General features: G+C 32.1%; 1 pseudogene; it reads right to left on the bottom strand.

Moving 5' to 3' along the window:
• Window positions 1–5029: 5029 nt before the first annotated feature.
• LOC107862169 lies at window positions 5030–7281 on the bottom strand (annotated as a pseudogene).
• Window positions 7282–7697: the final 416 nt, after the last annotated feature.

Consider the following 7697-nt stretch of genomic DNA (forward strand, 5'->3'; position numbering starts at 1 on the left):
ACATGTATACGTTAAATATATACTATTTTAGAGTCTATAGAAAATATATACATATATATACGTACCATACAATATATGTACTTCTTTAAAAAATATGCTACTTAATATAATAAATTAATAATACTTGAGGTTTTGAACTTAAAAGAAATTTATTTTTTTCATTATGTGTATATATGATTATATGTTTGTTATGTTTAATTGTTTATTACTTAGTGTAAAGCTTGATAGTAAATTAGTAATAGAGAAAATGGACAAAAGCCCCCCACCTCAACCTTTACCCCAAATTTCAACTACACACCTATACTTTGCGGGGGTCATATGACCCCTCTGAACTATTTTAAAGTGGAATTATTACCACCCCGAACTCTGATATGACAAGAGAGTGTGTTTCACTCTCTTTAAAGAGAGTGCGAATGAAAATTATTTATTAAAAAATTATTTTGAATATTTTTTTATTTATTTTCTTTATCATTTTTAATTATTCTTTTTCTTTATTCATTTTTCTTTTTCTTCTTCTTCTTCAAGCACAAAATCAATTGGTTGCGACTTCAAGTTTGTCGAAAATTTTAAAATGAATATTGTTCACTGTTTCCAACTTTAAGGTCGTCGGAAATTTTAAAATCGATATTATCCATTATTTCTGACTTCAAGGTCGTCGTAAATTTTAAAATGGGTATTGTCCATTATTTCCGACTTGAAGGTCGTTGAAAATTTCAAAACTCTCTATTATTTCCGACTTTAAGGTCATCAAAAATTTTAAATTCAGTATTATTCATTGTTTTCGGCTTCAAAGTCGTTGAATATTTTGAAATTGTTATTGTTCATTGTTTCCGGATTTAAGATCGTTGAAAAGTTAAAAATTGATATTGTTCATTGTTTTTCATTTCAAGGTTGTCGAAAATTTCAAATTCGATGTTGTTTATTATTTCCAACTTCAAGATCATCGAAAATTTTAAAATCATTATTGTCCATTGTTTCCGACTTCAAGATAGTCGTAAATTTTAAAATGGATATTGTCCATTATTTTCAACTTCAAGGTTATCGAAAATTTTAAAATTCTCTAATGTTTTCGACTTTAATGTCATTGAAAATTTTAAATTCGTTATTGTTCATTATTTCCGGCTTCAAGGTCGTCGGAAATTTTGAGATTGGTATTGTTTGTTGTTTCCGGATTTAAGATCGTTGAAAATTTAATAATTGATATTGTTCATTGTTTACCACTTTAAGGTTGTCAGAAATTTCAAATTCGATGTTGTTTATTATTTTCGAGTTCAAAATCATTGGAAATTTCAAATTCGAATTGTCTATTATTTTCACTTCAAGGTCGTCAAAAAATTATTTGCATAGAAGTAGCAATAATAAAGATTGAAAAGAAAAGGAGATGAAAAGTAATGGTGCAAAAAATAATGGTGAAAATGATAAAAATGATAAAAATGGAAAAGAAAGCAAATAAAAATTAATTTTAAACAAAATACACGTGTAAAAACAATGTTGGCGCGTGCATGACACCACATCCAAATGAATGGTTGTCAATTTTCAGGGGGGGTAATAATTCCACTTTAAAATAGTTCAGGGGGGCCATAGGACCCCCGCAAAGTATAGGAGTATAGTTGGGATTTGGGGTAAAGGTTGGGGGGTGGGGGGAGGGGCTTTTGACCATTTTTTTCTCTTAGTAATATATTAAAACTAAGTATTTAATTTAAATTAAAAATTTAATTTAAATCATTAAATGAAAAAAATTACAAAGTAAGGAGTGAATGAATGTTATATTTTATTGATTGTAAAATAATTCAAAATTTATAATGTACATGAATGAAAAATCTATAAAGCTTTCATCATTTTTTCCAACTCATCCATGTTAACATTAACGGGAAATGACATAAGATAGTCAAAATCAATAGGGGCAAAACAATGCATTGAACTTGATTGTGCTGAGTTCTCCCTTAAAGTCATAATTTCTTCAAGATTCTATTAGTCTTTCGGCTCCACCTACATTCCTTGATTACTTCGTTCCGTTCTAATTCAATCTCTAATGCAAACTAGAACATTCATAGCATTGCTTCTCAATGAGTGTCAGTTGTCTCCAAGCTGTTGTCATCCCTGACTAAAAGCGTTCTCCGATGCAACGTTTGACATTGGAACATTCAATATATCTCTAGCTCATCTTGAAAGCACAAGATATTGTGTTTCATTATTCTTCCACTAATCCAACACATTGATCCGTCGTCTATGATCCTCTAGCGGGGTTTGAAGATAATACTTAAGCTCTTTCCGAGAAGTTGTTGTGTAAGTTCCTGCCTTAACACTGTTTCAAATATTTAAATCATAAAAGTGATTAGGAAAATCACTATGTGCCGGTCTTTTAGAAGATGATGGCTCCTCGGGAGGATGAGGAGTGACAGTTGGAGTGATATTTGTCGGTACAGCTAAATAAAGTAAATCAGCATAATGGTTATATAATTTATCTATGTAAATATTCGTATCACTCATAGTTGTATACAAATTTGGTTGTTCTTGTTCTTCATCTTCAGAATCATTGTTAGTATTTAACTCTAAGTTAGAATAAATAAGAGTACTAAAGTGGCACATAGTAATATATTTCATACATAAATTTAGCATAGCACCAACCAAGTAAATAGGGGGAATCGAAAAAAATATTTTTTAAATTTAGTAAACATAGCACCAACAACTTCTTTGTAACCTTTTTTATTCTTATATTCTTTGAACAAAGAAGAAATATCGGTTATATATGCTAAAATATTACAAACAGTAGGATAATAAGCACTAAAAAATTTAACCGTAGCTATATAAAATTTTCTCAAAAACTTAACAAGATCATCAATTACAGCCCAATCAGAATCATGTAGCATACATTCAGCCGAATCAGCAAATGAACTACAATGTTGGTTACAAGTTAATGCAATAGGAACTCTATAAGCATGACAAGTTTTTAAATAAGCAAATGTAGCATTACATCTAGTATCACATTCTTTAGGCATCAATATCGGTCTAAATCCATTTTTTTCGCATTTAACTTTAAATTTTCTAATTCTTTTTCTTCGATTATTTCCTTGAATAAAGCCAACAGCAAGCCGAATTTTTTCAATATAAAGTTCAAAAAATTCAAGACCATCTCTTACAATTAAATTATATATATGACAAGCACACTTAACATGAAATATTTCAGGTAACGGCGGAGAGAGACTAGATTTTAACTTTGTAATAACAGTCTTGTTGTTAGAAGCATTATCAAAAGCAATACATAAGACTTTTTTTTCAATACTATAAAATTCTGCAACTTTACTAATAGAATCAACAATAAATTCTCCAGTATGTCTACGATCTTCATCATACAAAAAAACTAGAATACGTTTTTGCATAACAAATTTACTATCTATCCAGTGACAAGTAATGATAAAATTATCATTTTTATTAACAGCACGACCAAGATCAGAAGTTAGAGTCATTCTATATTGAATATATTTTTAACAATGTAGATAAATAAAAAACATATTGTGAATAAAGTCTAAAAATATCGGTTTGACAAGTACTTCTAGGAATACCATTAAACATAGGTTTATAAATTGCTTGAATATAATTAATAAAAGCATCCGAAGAAGGAAAACTGAAAGGCAAACAACCCACAGCTACTATTTTTGCTCTTTCTTCCCGGTCCCTTAATTTATTATAATTCTTAATTACCTGACCGGTTGCTGGGTTCATTCCAGTTTGTGTTGGCCCACCAACAGCCTCACCACCTTGTGCAATAAGTAACTCTCTTTTGTGACTATCGTTTATATGTCTCATTAACGTACCCGTACCCCCTTGATTGTCTCCTCTTTAATGCTCATATACTTGTTGACAAATATTGCATTGCACCTTAGTTTCTCCTTCTATACGTGTAAAGAATTGCTATGCAATACTAGTTTATCTATGACTTCTTGGGGCACGAGGAGGATGGGCGGGGCAATTAACCGGTTCAGATCTAACATTATCATTTTCTATTGCGGGTGTCTCACCAATATTCTCATCATCTTCTTCTAAATTAACCGCACCTACTTCATTTTCTTCTTCTATACTGTAATTTTTTTGAGCTTTTGCATAATCCATATCGTAAGCACCTACACTTACTTCTTCCTCAAAAGGTTGACTAAGCGGTACCAGAGGCATACAGATATATCTACTACTTGAACTACCTTTACCGCCAGTAATTCATTTTTTACTACCACTACCACTTTCGGGACAAATTTTTTTGACACTTTTACCGAGGTTTCTTAATTTATTCATAATATAAATCAAACTAAAAAAATATAAACTACACAAAAATAATAAAATTAAATATTCAACAATTAATACAAGAATTAAAAATTAAAAGTAAGAGATGAAACGATAATATCAAATTTTAAAAGTATCTGAAAGTTGCGACTTTAGAAACTTTCACTCGTATTTTGTAATCGCAAAATTTAAAAATAAAATTGAGCACTTTAAAAGATATATAGAATATTTGAGAGAGAATGAGATTTGAGAGAATGAATATTGTGTGGAAAATGATTTGAAAGTATAGGTATTTATTGGATTTTTTTTAGGTTTTAAAATTTTTTTTGGCCCGGGAACGGCAGCCATATAGCCTGGGGGCTAATCGGGCTGGGTCTAACCGAGCCAAGTTCCTAAATGGGTCAAGTCAGGTCGGGTCAAACCGACTCGTTTGACACCCTTAGAATATATTGCAAAGCAAGTATACCTAGACAAAAGTAAGAAAGAATAGAAGTAGAGAGAGAAAAATAGGACACCTAGGACTTTGGTTTCTTTTTATGACAGTGGGACCCATAATTTCTATTTGGCAAAATATAAGAGGATCCTCACACAACTTTTTTCTGTCATGTAATACTTGAGTCTCTCACATGCTAATTTTTTTCCATTTTGTAGGCTAAAAATAGTCGAATGGCCTAAAAGGCTAACAAATATTTGCTCACACACACATTTCTTTAGCAGAACAAGAAATAATTTAGTAGCATAGCTAGTCAAATATCTAGTTTAACAAAAAATCAGGTACATGACGTACACTATCATCTACGACAGCCCGATACATTAAATCTCCTGATATGCTCAGAGGAGGGGGAGGGTCGGACCAGAAGGGTGTATTATACACAACTTTAACCTGCATTTCTGCAAGAGATTGTTTCCGCAGCTTGAACCCGTGACCTTCAGGTCACATGTCAACAAAAGTTTAAGAGCATAGCAAACATTTGTTCACACGTATATTGCTTTAGCTGGACAAGAAATAATTCAGCATCATGGCTAGTCAAATGTCTGGTTTAATGAAAAACCGGGTACATTACGTAAATTATCATCTAGGGTAGCCTAATACACTAAAGTTCCCGATATGCTTAGGGGAGGGGAGGGTTGGACCACAAGGTTTATTTATGCAGCCTTAACATGTATTTCTGCAAGAGACCAGTTACGCCAAGTCTCCCTTTCATGTACATTATCGTCTAACACAATAAAAAATCCTTAAGATAAACTTGTTTTGATCCAAAGTGGCAGTGAGAATGCAAAGTCAGATATATCTTCCTGATGAAGAGGTTGTACCTTGTCATTCTGAATGTTATAAATATCCATGTCATAGCTAAACATTGCATTGTAATAAACTCAAGAGAAGTCATCCGTATAGTATATGCAATTACTCTCACATTTTGGATAAGTAGCACGCAAAATTGAGAAGGAATGATTGATTTCTACAAAAATAGACCAATCACCCAACGATTTCACCTCTTTCCACTTCTCGTTACAGACATCCAACTTGTAGATTTTGAAACACCAATTACTTAGACAAGGAGTATCGGTGACTCTTGTATCAAGCAAAATCCTCATTATAGCATATCTTTAGCCCTCTAACTCGAAAAGATATGTAGTAACATACATCAAATTATCCATTTCTCGATATGGTGTGAAAGTTATTCTCTTCAAGAAGAGTCAGTTAAGTCCTAAATCATAATTTCCCCAAAAGTGTCGATGGTGTAAAACTTCCCATCGTGACACATGGCATCATCAACATGGCCATGGATGTAACTCAAGAGAGTCCAAGAAACATCACCTGGCTTTGCAAATGCCATCTTACAATTATCAGCATAAATAGCAAAAATAACACAATTTGATGAGCAGGGACTAGCATACAAGATAACTTTGTAAACAAACGAGTCACAAAATCCCTTTCCTGTAACCAGATTCAAACTAGGGAATTTATGTAGTAACGGGAGCGACATTTGAACCCCTGATAATAGATTCGGCAAGTGTATCTCAAAATTGGCACCTAGAGTGACCAACCATGAGAAGAACCCTAACAACATTTATCTAGAACATCTGGCAAACATATGTCATAACTCTTACAGTTGAAAGGACTATAAAATCTGCGTAAGGTTTCATGTTTCGTTTGAGGCCGCATTATCCAAGAAAGGAATGAGCATGAATAATTGTCATTTTGTAGTATACTAATTCGCCATGACTTACAGACTGCACCAAATCACACACAGTCTTCAGAAAAATGTAACAGACAAGAAATTAACCCCAAAAGTTTCACTGCCAATTTTGGCCAATCTATTGTTGATTGGAAAAACAAAGAAATAAAAATTATAGAAAGGAGAACCATAATTTTTAAAATCTCAATCAACGAGTGAGATACTACACATCTTATTAAAATATCAATGATATGCAAGATGATCAACTGTGCACACTGATATACCAGTATTGGAATGTCAAAAATATTGGTGTGCCCCTTAGGCGTGATAAAAGGTACCAAAAGAATCTATGATTTACCATGACGTCGGTCCTTTTCATCATACTAGTTCGTTCTTTCTCATGCGCATTCCTAACTGTATTAGTACCAACCAAGTCAATTTTATTTTTTATTAAAAAAGAATGGGATCGAACCCAAATGAGGGTTGCCTACGTATCTTGTGAAACAAGAATCAGGTCTGCATAGTTCATACAAATTTGTGAATTTGTATGTCATGTATGATTGTAAAAAAGTGATGCTCATCCTTGAAAATAAAATGAAAGACGATCAGAAAAAACTGTTTTTGACATCAAAATTGTTCTGATTTAATAATTGAAAGAATGAATGTAAAGCATGGGGACAACTTTAACACAATTTCAGTATGTTGACAAGATTAAAAAAGTTAGATATTGAAGGAATTATGACCTTATTTCACCATAGTTGACAACATTATTATAACTGAAAAAGTATTGAACTCTTGCTTTTGAAAGTGAGGATTGATACGTCATAAATTTAATGGTTTATGCCGTTCGAAAGAAAAAGCTAGATATTCTCGCACAAAAATCAGGTGAGAATCCGAAGATAGGCCGGCTAGGCACTAATGTCAATGAGATTTGAATTTGAGAAGCTATTAAATTGTGCTCTTGAAGACTTTTGGAGAGCGTCTTTAAACTGTTTTAATAAATTATCTCGATTTTGAATATCGAAGAAATTATTCTAAAACAGTGAAAAGACCGAACTCTAATGTAGGGTTGTCTACATATCTTGTCAGGACAAGAATCAGGTCAAAACTTAGTTCAAACTTATATATAGCTAGTGGCGATATTGCTAAGATGCATCTTTTAACTGATCTGTATAATAAATTTAGAGCAAATAAATATGTACAAACACAATAATCCTTTAAATATGTACAAAAATTATAAGA

This window comes from Capsicum annuum, chromosome 1 (genome assembly GCF_002878395.1).
Source record: "Capsicum annuum cultivar UCD-10X-F1 chromosome 1, UCD10Xv1.1, whole genome shotgun sequence".
Classification (NCBI taxonomy): domain Eukaryota; kingdom Viridiplantae; phylum Streptophyta; class Magnoliopsida; order Solanales; family Solanaceae; genus Capsicum; species Capsicum annuum.